The sequence below is a fragment of the Salvelinus sp. IW2-2015 genome, linkage group LG5, assembly GCF_002910315.2.
Source record: "Salvelinus sp. IW2-2015 linkage group LG5, ASM291031v2, whole genome shotgun sequence".
NCBI lineage: Eukaryota > Metazoa > Chordata > Actinopteri > Salmoniformes > Salmonidae > Salvelinus > Salvelinus sp. IW2-2015.
Genome location: NC_036844.1, coordinates 14,410,100 through 14,428,606, shown reverse-complemented (window position 1 = coordinate 14,428,606; position 18,507 = coordinate 14,410,100). Strand labels below are relative to the sequence as shown.

Sequence of the window (18,507 nt, the reverse complement as noted above, 5' to 3'; positions counted from 1 at the left end):
TACAATGTATGCACGCATGACTGTAAGTTGCTTTGGCTAAAAGCGTCTGCTAAATGGCATATGTTTATACATTATCAACACTGTACTGTAATCTGACAAAAGATGAGCGAGTTCATCAACGTTCAAGCTAAAACGCTTCAGACATGTGAAGGGGGATGAAGCTACGCTAGCACCAGTCATCTCTTCCTTCTCCGGAAGCTCCCAGTTCCTCTGGTGCTGGAACTCGAACCGGCTTGACCCCAGAGTGAAGTGGTACCGTTTGGGACCCAGCCCGGCCTTGTGGGCAGGTGCAGAGGAAGGCTCAGTAGCCCCATGGGATGCTGAGGCAGAGGTCCTGGGGGAGCGGCCACCTCCCCCTCCATGGGTGCTCACAGCGGTCCTGGAAGTCATCAGGCTCCTCAGGGAGGCTGCGTGGAGGGGCACCCGCAACTGGGGCTCAGGTTGGGGTTGGCCGATGCGGGTGACGGGCACGGCGGTGACTCCAACAGGGCGCTATGCTCGAGAGGCCACGGCTGAGACTGGATTTGTGCCCCGTGGCACAAACTGCACAGGTGAGGAGTTGCGGTCTTGTAGGCCACGGCGGGCGGGGGTGAGGGGGGTCTGGGGGAAGCTGTCTGCGCCCACGGCACGGTGTGCTGAACGCTGAAGTTAAGACCACTTGGCTGCCTTTAGCAATGCCGATACTCTGCAAGAGACAGCAAACAAATCAGAGAGTAGTTGAGAGGCAGGGATGGACGGGATACTGGCCACTCTAACCTGAATCATCTCACCCTGAAGCAGCACTATCATCCCATCCTAAAACCACAAGCTCCAGGGCCACTCACCTGCTTGAAGAGGCCTAGGTCATGGGTCTCTCCAGGGGAGGTGGAGCGGCTCGGGCCGGCTGACTTGGTGTGGTAGTGCTCCCTGCCTCCGTAGCGCTCACAGGAGTAGTAGCGCTGCTTCTCCCCGGCAGCAGAGTGATGCCTTCTCTCCTGAGGCCTGCCTCGGTCACGCTCCCTCGCCCGCTCCCCGGACAAGCCCTCCACGGCAGGGTCAGCAGGCAAACCTGAGGCCGACACACACAGACACAGGGTTAGGGACTGAAGTAAACTACACTCGTGGAGTGTATATGTGCATGTGGGTGTGCATCCCTCAGACCAAATAAAAATGCATAACGCTAAAACATCAGGAAGTGATTTCTGTTGATCTTTCAATTTTCTTCCAAAATTCTATGCTCTGATGAAAACCACAATGACAGAACAAAACAGCTTTAAGTGGCTGTTTTTCATTCTTAATGTGTCAGAGCCCTATCCTAGTGTGTCTGGCCCAGAGGAATGTAACCCTTTCTCATCCTCCCTCTGTCTATTGCTCTCCCTCCTTCCCTCTCTCCCTCACCCTCTCTCCATCTCCTCTCTGGGTTTTCTGTTGCCCTGCCAAGAGGTGTCCATAAATCCCACTGACTGGGCCTGTCCACTGGGGCCTTTTATCTGCACCAATAAAGCCCAGCTGCTGCTCCAATGCCAACACAAAAAACACCCTGCGCCCACGACACCAATGCGCTCCACCAGACCATGAATACGGCCTGATCTCTATTGCAGATGATCTCTGTGTGGCCACCAGCGGACACTAGGGTTTAATATTTTCCTGGTATTTTACAAATGTTCCATCCCGAGAATAATTTACTTTTCTTCCTGGTAACCCAGTACTTTACGCCAAAACCTAAAGTGTCATTCAAAAGCATTAAAAAGCACATTAAAAGGCCTATGTCTGGATTTGATTAGAGATTTGATTTTAAAAAATCAAGCCTGATGCTACCTGAGCCTGATGAGCCATACATTATATGAGCCCTACATTTAAGACATTCAATGAGCCTAGGCCCAAATMATTGTGCCATTATCCAATACATATAATATACTACTACTGCTACTGTATACTGTATATAGCATCTTATACTGCACATTATGCACGACAGAAACACATAAAAGCTCATAGATGTAGCTCGCTATATGCTCTCTTTGGTAAATAAATAATATTTTTGAGCGTGAACTGTATTACTGTTCTGTATTGTATTATACTGTTTTATATGGACAGGAATTACACACACCGTTCAAACCATGAMAAAGCAGGGATAGAACATGACTCTGGAGCAGCACAAGCGGCCGACAGAGTTACAAGTACTTGATAGCGAATTTGATTTTGAAATATAATAGGGCCTATTTGTATAATTAGTATGCTGATGCATATACAGTATATACCTTACATAATATTTCCCCTAATGTTATTAGCCTACCTCCTCTTTCTCTGTTGGTTCATTCCTTCCTCGCTTTCAACAGTTACATGAAATAAGTTTCATTATCCTTATATTTCATCATTCTAATGACATTCTTGAATAATATAGGACTAGAATTAGATGCAGGAGGCTTTCACTTGTCTTCARGAAGATGGAATCGCTATGGGTCTGAATAAATAACTGCTATAGCCTACCGCCATTGTGCATTCACTCTTCTTTCAAACTTCCTGTGAATTCTATTGGCTGCTGTATTTACAATTCAGCAAAAAAATGCGTGCGTCCCTCTTCAAAAAGTCTATTGGTATAAGAAATGCGAAAAAAATATTTATGCATAACCTATCATTAATTAGCTAAAACTAAAGCTAGTACTGCATTGAATTTATTACCTGAAAGAGGTAGTCTAGGACATCTATATATAGGGCTATACAGTGCATTCAGAAAAATGATTCTAAAATGTATTAAATAGATTTTTTCCTCATCAGTCTACACACAAACCCTAATAATGTCAAAGCAAAAACWGATTTTTAGACATTTTTGCAAATGTATTCAAATGTATAAACTGAAAAATAACATTTACATAAGTATTCAGACCTTTTACTGAGTACTTCATCTCAAGCTCTGTCAGGTTGGATGGGGAGCGTTTTCAGGTCTCTCCAGAGATTTTTGATTGGGTTCAAGTCCGGGCTCTGGCTGGGCCACTCAAGGACATTCAGAGACCTGTCCTGAAGCCTCTCCTGAGATATCTTGGTTGTGTGCTTAGGGTCTTTGTCTTGGTGGAAGGTAAACCTTCACCCCAGTCTGAGGTCCTGAGCGCTCTGGACCAGTTTTCATCAAGGATCTCTCTGTACTTTGCACCATTTATCTTTCCCTCGATCCTGACTAGTCTCCCAGTCCCTGCCGCTGAAAAACATCCCCATAGCATGATGCTGACCAAGGCCCTTCTCCTCCGATTGCGCAGTTTGGCCAGACGGACAGCACTAAAAATTGTCTTGGTGGTTCCAAACTTCTTCCATTTAAGAATGATGGAGGCCACTGTGTTCTTGGGCACCTTCAATGTTGCAGAAATGTTTTGGTACCCTTCCCCAGATCTTTGCCTCGACACAATCCTGTCTCGGATCTCTACAGACAATTCCTTGGACCTCATTGGTTGGTTTTTGCTCTGACATGCACTGTCAGCTGTGGGACCTTATATAGACAGATACTGTATGTGCCTTTCCAAATAGTGTCCAATCAATTGAATTTGCCACAGGTGTACTCCAATCGAGTTGTAGAAACATCTCAAGGATGATCAATGGAAACAGGATACACCTGAGTCTCAAATTGTATTTTTATACGTTTGCAAGAATTAAAAAAAAACTGTTTTCACTTTGTCATTATGGGGTATTGTGTGCAGATTGATGAGGATTTTTTTTATTTAATCCATTTTAGAATAAGGCTGTAGCGTAACAAAATGTGGGAAAAATGTAAGGTTCTGAATACTTTCCGAATGCACTGTATATCAAACTAGAACAGGATTATCTCTTTTGGATGTAATTTGAATGGAGTTGTTGGAGAGAAAGACTCAGAGAGTGCTCACAGGGTGCACTGCTTTAAAACTCTGCAGCTGCAATACATAATATATATCTCTTTAAAATAAAAATAAATGGTCTATCATGCCTGCTTTATGTCTGGTTTTGGGGTGGGGCTCTGTTAGAACATGGAAGGGTTGGGGTGGGTTTGATTTGGTAGGGGATCCGTGTGTGTTCTGCCCTCTACCAGTTCCGTCTGTTATCTATATCCGCATAAAAAATACCAAATAAAAACATAATAATAAAATATTAATAAGGTGACCCCCGAAAGCCAGATGGAGATGGGTAAATTAGATGTGCATTTGGTATTTATATTACTGTAGCATAGACTATGTTGCAGAAAATATAGGCCTGCCAATCACAATAAAAAAAGTTCCATTGATGAGATGATAGGTCTACATGCATTGTAACCTGCGCTCCATACTGAGATGGGCTGTCTGTCCCCACCCTGAGCATTGATGATTCATCATGTAGAGGCCGTAGAGAAACCAGATTTGACAGCGCATATAATTTAACAGTTCCATTTCACGCCATGCTGTTCATAGAAATAATTTATTATKATTTACCGGTTTCTAGCAGTTACTTATCCTCGGAAAAGGGAATGATTTTAGGGGGTAAATCCTGATAAATCTCAGTAATCGGGTTCCCGCCATTGAACTCTAGTGGACACACACTGACCAGCACCACTAGTACACTCAGCCAGCACAACAGTTCCATGGATCATGTTCCTGCTTTATGGAGGTCATGGCTAGGTCCCAATTAGCACCCTATTCCCTATGTAAGGCACTACGTGTGACCAGGGCCCAGAGCCATATGGTGAATAATGTACCATTTGGGACACAGCTCATGTGTGTCAGACATGAACTCATACAGAGCAAACAGGGACATAGGGGTGTCATCATGGATTCGGAGCCATGTGGAATGGTACAGTATCTGTGTGGGTGTGTATGAGGTACAGTAGGTCAGTATGGGTGTGTGTGCATGTGTGTACTGATGACCTTTAACCCATGGGAGAAAACTAACTAAACCAACAAAACTCTTGGCTGCTGAAGCCCCTGTTCTGTGGCGCTCAGGCTACCTGAGATAATCTCGACTAGAAGAAAAAGGGAGCTTTAGACTGCACATGAGACTGGCTAATTTCACATCATTGTACAGTGCGTAGTGGCTGCCCCGTCGCCCATAAGGGGAGCTACTATTGGAGCAGCTTAGCCAATTTTATAACTACCGCTTTTGAGGTTATAGTACAAAGGGGAACGGTGAATACAAACTTTAAAAAATCACATCCCCACAAAGCATATTTTCCTCGGGGAACTCATAAGTCTCTTTGTTAGTCAGATGGAAAGCTTGACACGCAAAATCCCTGGCTCAAGCTTTTTCTTAAACGCAACAGAAACCTCTTTCCTTCATAACCCGATCACAGGCCCTTAATCCGATACGGAATTTCTGCTACTATGCAAAAGCGTCCAAGCGATTTGGAACAAGAGCAAGGGCTCTTTTGCTGCTTCTGAGAATGAACGGTTTCCTTACTCTATTTCTGTATGAATTCATAGTTCATCCTATGCTATATGGGTTCCACAGTGAGATGTCTTTCAGTCTGTGTATGTTGCTGCATGAGCGGAAGTATGCATGTGAACATGTGAATACATATGTGTGAAACTGTGTGTGTGTGTGAAACTGTGTGTGTGTGTGTGTGTGTGTGTGTGTGTGTGTGTGTGTGTGTGTGTGTGTGNTGTGTGTGTGTGTGTGTGTGTGTGTGTGTGTGTGTGTGTGTGTGTGTGTGTGTAAGCTATGATTGACACTAGCAAAGCAACGGTCTTCCAAATGTATTTATAAAAGGTCAAAAATACAATTGTGATACATGTAATAGCTGCATAATGGAGTGAGATACTCAACCCTTTTTGAATGAATAAAAATTCATTAAATATTGACTGATTTAAAGCTCATAGACAATTGTTTAATGACAGACAAAAACATATGAAATCCACCAGTTTTGGTGGGAATTTACGTTTCAACTTTATGTCATGAAAGGACCCATGATAACATCTTTAAGCCTCATATGGCTTATTTAGGTGTTTTGTTATTATATTGATAGAATAATAACGTTTGATTATGTATAATTTGCATATACACTTGAATATAAATGACCCTTTTGCATAGTCAACTTTAGTTGGAATTTATCAATGCACACACAAATACTACTATTTATGAGATTTGGCAGTTCCTTTTTGGGAGTGGCTTCCTTTGCAGGTGAATTACTTTGTGAACATTTCAAATTAATGAACTCTTAACCTTTTTAAACTACAACAAAAAAGGAACACCCACCTTTCTCCCATCTTGTGGTATAAATATTGCCTTTGTGCGTTTTATCCCGTCCAAGGGTCAGCATTGTAAATGATGCCGATCAGAATCAACATGTTGACATTTTGAAGGGGACCAGCATGTGTTTGAGCGGCCATAACAGATGTTTGTGGGAAAATATGCTTTGTACAAGCAAGAATAGGAAATAAATCAATTCAGCAACAATTACGTGACAAGTGATTTTTCACCCCACAAAAACAGGGAAGTAATGGCTGGAGAGAGGGAATTCTGAGGTTGGCGGGGCATGTGCGTTGCTAATGTGCGTATCTGCACATGCATGTATGGTGTATACCCCCTCTCACCTGCTATACTAGAAGGCTGCACGTTGGATGTCCTGTCGAGTGACTTCTGCTTCTTGTCCCTCTCCTTGTCCCTGCGTCTGTGACAGCGGTGGTGGTGGTGATGGTGGTAGGGCCTGTCCTGGGCCTGGCCTGGGACTGAGGACGACTGGGCCTGGGCTTGGCTAGGCCTCTCCAGGGTGTAGTCACTCAGACTCACCTCCTGGGGGCGCTGGGAAGCCAACGTGGACGCCGACCGCCTGATAGGACTGATGTCAGGTATAGGCTGAGAGGAGCGAGCAAAGACGAAAAACGGTGAGTGGAGGAATACAAGATGGAGGGCTAACTACCATAGTGGTGTAGCAGTAGAGTATTTTAGAATACAGCACAACCACTGGACTGGAGCATCAAGCACCAAACTGTTCACTAGACAGCAGACACAGTACAGACGAGGAAGTACGACAGACCAGTGGACACCAATCTCTGGGCTTGAGACTCACGTTCAACCTCTTCAGACACAAATGTTGAGGAGACATTTCTGACTGAAACACTGAGTGATTTCAATACTCACTACAGTTAATCTTGAACACATCACTAATGATTGGCATACCACCGCCCAATCCCATATCAACCCGTTAGCCCCTATCCCTATGGTATAATCAATATGGTAATGATATGGTAATGACTCTACTTTGCCTCTGGCCAGCTCTTATGTGCGGCTTGCTGACGTTGTAGGAAGGCTCAGTGTCAGCATGCTGCATGCAATGATCTGGACAAGAGCTAGCCTCTGGCATGCTAAGTGGCAACATACTGGCACCATACCATATTTACCATGCTATCTAAATCTATCTTTTTTTTATACACACAGGTGCATAGGGGGTAAGAGGTAGTGTTCGATTTGGGGTTGGATGTACGTAATGTTTGGCCTGAGTTGTTAAAACTTGTCGTAAACTAGCAGGAGACACTGCTAGTGAACTAAGAATAAGCAGGGTGTTGACGTTTCCCTTTAAATATTTCCCACCTTGACAGGCTCTGAGTTGTGTGTTTGGAAAAAGCCTGGTGCTGCAGTGAAATTAACATGGCAAAATAGAACATTGAGAAGTTTAAGCCTGGAGGTAAATAAAGGAAGTGAAATGACAGGCTGGAACACTAGCTACGTTATTCCTCCCTCTGGTGGTAACAGCCTGGATGACATCCTGCCACAGTTGACCCATAATGCCAAGAGCAGTCTCCTGGAAACAGCACAAGTGTATTCCCCACATAAACCGTCCTTTTCAAGTTTAGTTTTTAATTAATTGTTGAAAAGGTAAATCAATTAAGTGATATTGTAGATCATAACCAAATTGATTCTTGATTCTATATGCTCCGTTGAGCTTGTTCTAAGAGTTCCTATCACACAGTCCCGGCCAGTAGCTACAGTCAGTGGTTTGTACAACAAAAACCACAACAACCACAACAACAACACATGGAAATAAAGAGAGAACAGTACAGTTATGTCAAAGTAGGAAAATAGCAGTGCTCTCCGTGCCTACATTAAAACATTAACAAACCACTGAAACGACACACAAACATACAATGGTCACAATGGTCATATCACGTCACTTCATGGCAAGAAAGCAAAAAAAGAGTGTTTGGTGTCCCATGGATTTATGTGAGGTAAAGTACTAAAACACTCAACAATAATTCTACTGTAGGTGACATGGATCTTGACCACTCACACCAATATGGGCTTTAGCTAATGTCTAAAGAGTGTCAAACTGACGGTGAGAGTATGTGAACTCCCAACTGGAATGGAGGGAGCACATAGAGGCCAACATAGAGATGGAAAGAGAGGGATGAGAGAGAGAAAAGGAAAGAGATATAACAGAGAGAGAGAAAAGGAAAGAGATATGACAGAGAGAGAGAGACTTGACTTTTTGTCTTTCTTTAATGATACATCCTCATTTCATTAAAACTTCACAACCCCCCCACCCCCTTTGAAAAACAAATATCCCTTGTGTTCTATACTCACCTTGTCCTCTACCCCACGATTAAAAACAACACCACACATCCCAATAACCAAAACCTCACCACTTCTACTACCGTATATCCAACCCATGTTCCCCAGCTATACAGACGGCCTCCCCGACACACCATCTCCTGAAACATCTCTACACTTTTTATAATTTGATGAAACTCAAATTACACCCTAAGGCGTGCAGAGACCATCCCATTAAATAATAGTAAAGGGTCTGTTATCCCCCCACCTTTGACCCTGTTCCTCCTTGTTAGCCAAATAGCCAACTTTACCTGAGCCTCACATACCCCCTGCCACTGATGTGCCTTCACTCCTGTTAGGCTCCTAATTTTCGTCACRTTAATGCAGAGGTTGTAGAGGGCATTACCTCCCACCCTCTCAAACTCCCCCAGGCTCGGAGTGTTAAAGTCCAACAAGTCCTCCATACCCCCTTGCCAGTCCCCAGTCTCTGCCGTCACCTGCAGTAGCGGAAACATCGGTGGCTCCCCCCCTTTGGCCGCTCAAACACCCCCCCCTTACCGGCTCAGACAGTGCCTCCTGGACCTCCCCTAGGAATCTCTCCAGCAGCCTAAGAGATGTTAGTCCTGTTTGTTGTGCCAGGACTTCCGGGGTTTTCCACCCTTCCTCACCCAGCAGCCGCAGGTCACCCAGCCTTAGTAAACCAGCTGGCATCAGTCGCTTCTGCAGGGTGACCGATTGAACCGATCTCAAAAGGATGGCTGGATTGTGGAAGATAGGCTCCTCCCACACCCACAGCCCAGGCTCCACCCCCCCTTCTCGTGTGGGCCTTAGCAGCTGCCAGACCCTCAGCACCGCAGAGTAAAAATCAGAGAGACCTGCTGTACTCAGCCTCTCTAGCCTCATGAGGAAAAAGCTGCCAGTCCAACTCTAATCCGCAAGCTATCCTCAGCAGCGCCCATGCTGGTTCTCTCCAGCCAACACCAGTATGGTACAGCAGTCTTTGCGCCACCTTTAGTCAGAATGCAGCCACCCTTCTCTCCAGTTCCACCAGGCTCTGTCCTCCTTCGTGGACGTACATGTTCAACACTGCCGCCCTCAGCCAGTGATGGCCCAACCAGAAAAAAATCCACCAGGGCCTCCCGAGTGGCACAGTGGTCTAAGTCACTGCATCGCAGTTCTAGCTGTGCCACTAGAGATCCTGGTTCGAGTCCAGGCTCTGTCGCAGCCGGCCGCGACCGGGAGACCCATGGTGCGGTGCACAATTGGCCCAGCGTCGTCCGGGTTAGGAGAGGGTTTGACCGGTCGGGATGTCCTTGTCCCATCACGCTCTAGCGACTCCTGTAGCAGGCCGGGGGCATGCACGCTGACACGGTCTCCGGCTGTACATTGTTTCCTCAGACACCTTGGTACGGCTGGCTTCCGGGTTAAGCGTGCAGTGTGGCTTGGCTGGGTCGTGTTTAGGAAGACGCTTGGCTCTCGACCTTCGCCTCTCCCGAGTCCGTACGGGAGTTGCAGCGATTGGACAAGACTGTAACTACCAATTGGATACCACAAAATTGGGGAGAGAAAGGGGTAAAAAAGAATTTAACAAAATAACAAAAATCCACCAGCTTGTGTTGAGGACAGCCAGTATGCCACAGGGAGGATGCCGCCAGGTTGTTGATGATCTATATATGACACTTGGGAAAGGAGCCACCTGGCCAGTCTTGACACCCCTGCCTGTGACAACCCCTCACAGTTCTTTCTGACCCACCTCTCCGAGCCCAGGATCACAACCGCACTGCAAACCCCCTGGAAGCAGAGGTCCCTATCCGTCCATGCCCCACATAACAAAGCTTTGCTCTTGCCCCAGTTCACCTAAGCTGACGAAGCTCCCTCATACACCTTCAAACTAGTCTCTAGTGCCTGCATATCCTGCCCATCCCTGACCATCACAGAAATGTCATCTGCATATTCAGACACTGCTGTCAACACACCCATGCCTGTCCAGCACACTCCCTGCAGTCTCCTGCATAAGAAGCCCAAAAACGGCTCAATGGCTAGTGTATATAACTGCCCCGATAGAGGGCATCCTTGTCTAATGCCCCACCTCACCCAGACTGGCCTACTGAGCTCCCCTCCCACCTTGATCATACATGACGCCCCAGCATACAACATCTTCACACAAGCCAAAAACCTTTCCCCAAACCCAGATATCACAATAAACAGATACTCTTGGTCCACTCTATCAAAACCCTTCTTTTGGTCTAAAGTTCACATTAGAAACTTTCGACAAGTCCAACATGTCCCTGATTAAGAACAAGTTGTCCGTGATTGAGCGTCCCGGTACACAATATGTCTGGTCCTTGTATACTATAGAGTCCAGATGGGACTTCAGTCTGTTAGTGAGGACCTTGGCAAATATCTTGTAGCCCACACAGTGCAATACCACAAGCCTCCAGTTCTTAAGTTCACACAAGTCCCTTTTTTGGGCAGGAGAGTCAGAGCCGCCCGACGGCAGCTCATTGACATCTCTCCTACCCTGACGCACTCACACAACACGCAAAAGAAGTCCGGTCCAATTATTCCCCAGAATTTTTTATTAAACTCCACTGGGAGTCCATCGACCCCCGGTGTACGGCTGGGGGACATCTGGGTTACGGCCTCTGCCAGTTCATGGGACAACAGGGGAATGTCAATTTCATCCCTCTGTGCCAGAGAGAGCTTAGGGCACACAGCTTTGAGCACACATAGGATCACACGGTTCTGCCCGATACAACTCAGTATAAAACTCCACATTCCGCAATCTCCCCCACCACAAAGGTCACCCACCCATCTGACAGCCGCAAACAATGCATACCCGTGGCTTCATGGCTCTGTCTTTCCAAACAAAAGAAGAAGGAGCTCAGAGCATCTCCTTGAGCATGGAGAATCTATCTCTTACAAGTGCTCCCTTTGCTTTAACCTGGAAAAAACTGCCCAGGTCTCTATGCAATTCAGCTAAATTAGCTTGGAGGCCTACATTGCCTTGCCCCACCAGCTCAACCTCCACTTCTGATACTACGCTCGAGTTGCCCCAATACTCTGCTAGCCTCTGAGGATGAAAGAGCTGTATAACGTTGACAGAAAAGCAGAATTTMGACTTTTACCACATCCCACCATTGACTCAGAGACTCATACCCCTCTCTTCGCTGCCCCCACCTTCCCAAAAAGTCTGGAAACCTGAGCAAAAAGTAGCATCTTGTAAGAGCTTTACATTAAACTTCCAATAGGATGCCTGCTGAGGCCCTGGTGAAATAGACAGCCGAGCCATGGTTATGTGGTGATCTGAAAAACCCATCGGGAGAATGGTAGAGCCCAACAGCCTATCGCTCTGATTCCTGGACATGTAAAACCGATTTAGTCTGGCTGCACTCACCCTAGACCCCAAAGACCTTCACCCATGTATACTGTGTTGTGTTGGGATGTCTAGTTCTCCAAATATCCACTAGGTCAAACTGCTTAATGATGTCACCCCCACTGAGCCTGAATGAGGCTCCTCCCCATTTCTATCTTTCGTAAAATGCATTGTACAGTTCCAGTCCCCGCCGACCACCAGCATCTCTTCAGGCGCTATCTGTGAGAGTTCCTGTCTAAGACACCCAAATAAATCCCCCCTCTCTCTCCCTGTGTTAATGTCTGTTTACTACAAGCAGTCTACATAAGAAGTGGGAGAAAAGCCAGCAAAGAAAGAGACCAATAGCAAAGCTCAAAAAGCCCCAGTGCCAGAAAAAAAAGATTAATCTGAACAGCATCTGAAGGTAGACCCTTACTCACAGTTGTGACCCACTTCCTCAACCTAAAACGTTTCCTGGGTGAGAGGACACCATGCCCCTTATTTTTCATAGTGTGTTGCACTGATCTTACAAACTTTCCAGGTTCGCAAAAAAAAGCTTCAAGATTAAGCTTTTTCCCTTTGGTCTCATTCAGGAACCTTGACTATTCCTTCACTGTGTCCTTTGACCCCTCTGCCTGACAGGCTGTCAGCTCTGGATCCATTGAGGAGGAGCCTGAAAAGAAAGCCTCATCTACACCATCCATCCATAGCCTGACCAGACCCAGCCTCATCTACACCATCCATCCATAGCCTGACCAGACCCAGCCTCATCTACACCATCCACCCATAGCCTGACCAGACCCAGCCTCATCTACACCATCCATCCATAGCCTGACCAGACCCAGCCTCATCTACACCATCCATCCATAGCATGACTGAACCCAGCCTCATCTACACCATCCATCCATAGCATGACGAGACCCAGGCTCAGCTACACATCCATCCATAGCAAGACTAGATCCAGCCTCAGCTACACCATCCATCCATAGCAGACTAGACCCAGCCTCAGCTACACCATCCATCCATAGCATGACTAGACCAGCCTCATCTTACCACATCCTCCATAGCCTGACCAGACCCAGCCTCAGCTACACCATCCATCCATAGCATGACTAGACCCAGCCTCAGATATACCATCCATCCATAGCATGACTAGACCCAGCCTCAGCTACACAATCCATCCATAGCATGACTAGATCCAGCCTTAGCTACACCACCATCTATAGCCTGACTAGACCCAGTCTCATCTACATCACCATTTCTAGCATGACTAGGCCCAGCCTCATCTACATCACCATTTCTAGCATGACTAGACCCAGCCTCATCTACACCACCATCTATAGCATGAATAGACCCAGTCTCATCTACACCACCATCTATAGCATGACTATGCCCAGACTCTGCTGCCTGTGTCTCATGGCCCCCTGCACGTTGACCTCAATTTCCCCCATTAGTGCTTGTACCCTCACCCTCACCGTCTACGACCTTTATGTGGGCACGCAACTACCACGCTAGTCGAAGGAGTCGAAAGAGGAGAAATCGGCACCAACACATCCCTTACAAATATTCCAATAGCAATCAGCCTACCCACCAAATTTACTCTGTTCATGAACACAACCACAGCTTTGTTCATTCTGGATGCGGAATGTATAAATTCAGCTCCTACCTGTTCGCCGACCGCAAGCAGAACCTCCTCCACCTTAACTCCAATCTCAGGAACATACCTGAGTGAGTTTATTAGCAAGTGCATTGGTGACTATTAAAACCTTCCCTAACCAGAAACCGTGGATTGATGGCAGCATTCGCGTAAAACTGAAAGCGCGAACCACTGCTTTTAATCATGACAAGGCGACCAGAAACATGACCGAATACAAACAGTGTAGCTATTCCCTCCGCAAGGCAATCAAACAAGCTAAGCGTAAGTATAGAGACAACGTAGAGTTGCAATTCAACGGCTCAGACACGAGACTGTGGCAGTCAATCATGGATTACAAAAAGAAAACCAGCCCCGTCGTGGACACCGGCGTCTTGCTCGCAGACAAACTAAAGAACTTCTTTGCTCGCTATGAGGACAATACAGTGCCACTGACATGGCCCGCTACCAAAACCTGCGGACTCTCCTTCACCGCAGCCAACGTGAGTAAAACATTTATGTTAACCCTCACAAGGCTGCCGGCCCAGACGGCCTCCCTACCCGCGTCCTCAGAGCATGCGCAGACCAGCTGGCTGGTGTGTTTACGGACATATTCAATCAATCCCTATCCCTCATCTCATATGTATATACTGTACTCTATACCATCTACTGCATCTTGCCTATGCCGCACGGCCATCGCTCATCAATATATTTATATGTACATATTCTTATTCATTCCTTTACACTTGTGTGTAAAAGGCAGTTGTTGTGAAATTGTTAGATTACTTGTTAGATATTACTGCACGATCGGAACTAGAAGCACTAGCATTTCACTACACTTGCATTAACATCTGCTATATGTGACCAATACAATTTGATTTGACCTGAATCCATGCCGTAACGACAGCGTCTCCTCTGCACTAGGTTGTGAGGCCATCGAGTTCACCACAGTGTTCAAAACCCCAGGAAACTAAAACTCTGTCCTCTTCCTCCCTAACCTTGAAAAAAAACTGTGTGTACCGCTAAACTAACAGTGGGTTAACTCCACCATAGAAAATAAAAATTGAAAGAAAAGACCAAGGAAAGAATCAAGAATATAAGGAAGGATAGAGCCCTCCACAACGCCTCTAAACTACAAAACACTCCCAGCATGCACTGAGAGAGAGAGAGAAAGAGAGAGAAAGAGAGAGGAGAGAGAGGAGAGAGAGGAGAGAGAGGCGGAACAGGTGTACATACTGCCAGGTAGGTCCCAGGTAGGTGGCGAGGGTGGTTCCGCTATCAGACAGCACACACAGGAAGGAGGTGGGTACAACATTAGCCATGGGCATCAAGAGGAGGAGAGGAGGGAGGAGAAAGGGAAGAGAGGATGGGAGTGGATGGGGAGAAGGAAAGACAGACAGAGAGCAAAGCGAGACAGACAGGATTCATATGGTTAGACACGTAAACCAATCACACAGCTGAAAAAGAGGGTCCGGAAAATGCCTTCAAGAGGAAAGAAATCTGGACTCCATTCACCACAAGAGCAGGGAGGAAAAGATGACAAAAATGAAAGACAGGTACAAAATAAATGTCAGACAAAAAACTTTAAGACATTGACTATAACCATAATGGAGACAATGAAGGTTGACAAAAAGTCTAGTGTGAAACGTGAAAACAGACAAATGGGTCAAAAGAATAACAAAAAATATGTGGAAATGGTTTTCAATATTTATAAACAGGAAAGCATGGTGAAGATGGGGCACATTCGTAATAAGGTTTAAGCAGTTTCCCACACACTTTTACACCTGGAATTTTTGGAGAGAGAGAGATTGGCATATTACATTATTAAGTATAAACGGTATATCAGTAAAGTATATTACACAATGTGGCCATCAGATTATCATCAGTTGTTTAAAACATGAATATTTTATATTGTGTAGTATTCAAAATACTCTGTGTTAAGACAGATCAACAATATTCTCCCATGTGGCTCAGTTCGTAGATTATGGCACTTGCAACGTCAGGTTGTGGGTTCGACTCCCACGTGGGACCAATACGAAAATGAATGCACTCACTACTGTAAGTAGCTCTGAATAAGAGTGTCTGCTAAATGACTGTAATGTAAAAGGTACAGTGCAGTCACTGTACTGCTGGGGACATGACTGTACATTCAGATTTGTTGAGGAAAAATGATGATATGTCACATAAGATCGACATACCAAAAGTCCCATGGGCCCTTGTCAAAAGTGGTACACTGTATATGGAATAGGGTGACATTTGGATTTGGGATGCACACAAGGTCAGCAGGATGACTTGATGTGCACTGACAGACAGCGTCATTGCTTTAGTTAGCCTGTGGCTAATTCAATTCATTTCTAGCTACCTACCTTTATATTCTGTCTTTCTACCACTCTATCTTTCTCTATATGTTCTCTTTCACCAACTACTTTCCCCACTCCCTTCCTCTCTGACTGTGTCTCATAATAATATCATCACGAACTACTACCAACTATATGAGAAAGTATTATTGAATACTGTCAAGTTTTCTAGTAAAAACTGTGTAGTACTATAGATATCAAAACTCATATAATGTTTACTAGCATTGTCCTAATGTTAACATCGTCCTAATTGTAGAGTTAATACTGTTTGATTTGAGCAGGCACCACGTTGGCAGCCCTGGCGTGGTTCTGGTGGGGTACTATGTGAGAGAGAGTACAGGGGTACAGTAAGGAAGTGAGTGAAGGAGGACTTACATAGTACTGGGAGTCCAGTCTAGGCATGGACGCTGCTCTGCCATGGCCCTCCAGACCAAAGTAGCCCTCTAAATCAGCACCGTTCTCCACCTGCCTCATCTCCACTGATTCCTGAAACAACACACCGTATGCATATAGTTGAGTTGAGGATACCAGAGTGAATGATGGTAAGGTGGCCGCTTGCTTAACTCACATCTTTTGTCAATTGTATGTCGGGTTGCAAAACAGTACATTTCCCAAAATTCCCAGCTTTTCCAGAAATCCCGGTCGGAAGATTTTAGGATTTCCTGCGTATTCCCTCCTGATCCCAGGAATTTTCCCAACCGGGACATCTGGAAAACCTTGGTATTTCAGAAAAGTTACCAGAATTTGCAACCACTAGTTGTGGGTACCAGAGGTTTAACAGTGAACTATGATACGATGGTTTCTTGCATAATTCCTATCTTTGGTTTGATAAATGTACTAAGTACCTGAGGTTTGATGGAGTAGGGCACGTCCTCTGACTGGCCCCTCTGTAGAGTCCGACTGCTAGTGCTGGACCGCTGGCCCTCCTGAGACAGCTGATCTCCTGATACGGACTCTTTTATGGCACTTCTAGGGCTTGGTCTGAGGTCACACACGCAAAACACACACAAACATTGTGAGATATCTATCCGGCTCTGCGACCACCATCCGTTGAGGTCGCACAGCCTGACCGTTCACCTCCCCAAAACTCCCAACCAACGCGTTCGTGGCTCCTATTCATTTCAATGTGGTGACAGTTGGAGAAATTGGTTGAGCCACGCTGAGATTTCGAAAAGTATGATAAACAAAGACTCTGATAAGCACTTCACATTGACCACTACTACATCTACCTGTTTCCTTCCTGTGTGCAGCAGTGTATATGCCGTGTATCTATACATTTCTATTGACGAGTGTATCTATATAAAAGACTGTATATCTGCTAAGAAAAACATATGGGCGGGCACTCACACTGTGTCACCATTGGTTAGAGAGGTGGTGGCGGGCGGAGGCTCTGGCTGAGGCTCTGGTTCAGGTTGTGAGGGGGGCGGGGGCTTGGCAGTGGTGATTGGCGTCTCCTCCTGCAGATGGGTCATGGGCATCATGGGGCGGAAGAAGGCTGCACCCTTTTTATTCTGCAGGAGACAGAGAGATTTCTAGTCATCTGGACCTCCCATCGGCTTTTCTCACTAGTATCAAGTAGAGGTAGTGACAAATTCAATGGATGTGGAGCCTACAACGCGTCAATAATTTGTGGGTGGAGATAGCCCTCAATGGCGCAGCCCATGCTATCTCAGAAGCAATTATGGCAAAGTTGAGCCCTCTTTCCAACTCTATGTTGTGGCCATATACTACCTTAATTGTCCCTGTGAAGTCCAGTCCCAGTTGCTGTTCCAGTCTCTTGGCCCGGTTCTGCTTGTAGTAGTCAAAGATCATGAGGGCAGCATAGACCTTCCCCACTGTCAGCTCTCGGTTTACAACCGCAAAGGGGCATATGAGCTCATTGAACTCATCAACTGAAAGAAGTGAAGAAAGAAGGAAAAATGAAGAGAGAGAGTTAGTGGAGAAAAGCTGAAGCACTAGTCGTCTTCTCTCCACAACCCCTAGATGGCATTGGAGGAGCAGACAGAATGAGGGAGATTGTACTGTAGTCAGGCGCTGTGTGCGTGTGGCTGTGCGTGTGTGTGTGTGTAAATATAGCTCTCACATACAGAGTAGACGGAACAAGCAGTAAAAAGAGAGAGTAGAAATTAGTAGAAAGCCTGGCAGTTGAGCCTACACACTCCCTCGAGGGATGACTGGTCTTTGGTGAAGCTCAGTGCTCTGAAGATTATTGCATGTCTTTTTTGTGTCTCTCAGTTCTTTCTCTTCTCTCTCTCTATTTCAGTTTCTCTTTCATGCTCTCTAACATAAACATAAACACGTATGCACCGACCGATACACACACACACCACACACACAACACACACAGACACAACACACACACACACACACACACACCACACACACACACACACAGCACAGCAACACACACACACACACACACACCACACACACAAGATGGTGGTCTTGTACTTAAACCTTGTGGGGACAACACAATTGATTCCCCCCCCCCCCCTAACTCTCCTAACCCCTAAACTAAACCTGACCCTAACCTTTAACCCGGAAAACATAACCTTAACCCTAACCTAATTATAACCCCCTAGAAAAGAATAATATTTCTCATGGGACCCGCGAACATGTCCATATATATTTTTTTACCATTATGTAAACTAGGCAGTCAGTTAAAGAAACAAATTCTTACTTTTCATGACGGCCTAGGAACAGTGGGT

The 18,507-nt window shown here is 45.8% G+C and overlaps 1 pseudogene; it reads right to left on the bottom strand.

The window, feature by feature from the left end:
• Positions 1 to 166: 166 nt before the first annotated feature.
• Positions 167 to 18,507, bottom strand: part of LOC111963945 (voltage-dependent N-type calcium channel subunit alpha-1B-like) — a 95,772-nt pseudogene continuing 77,431 nt past the window's right edge.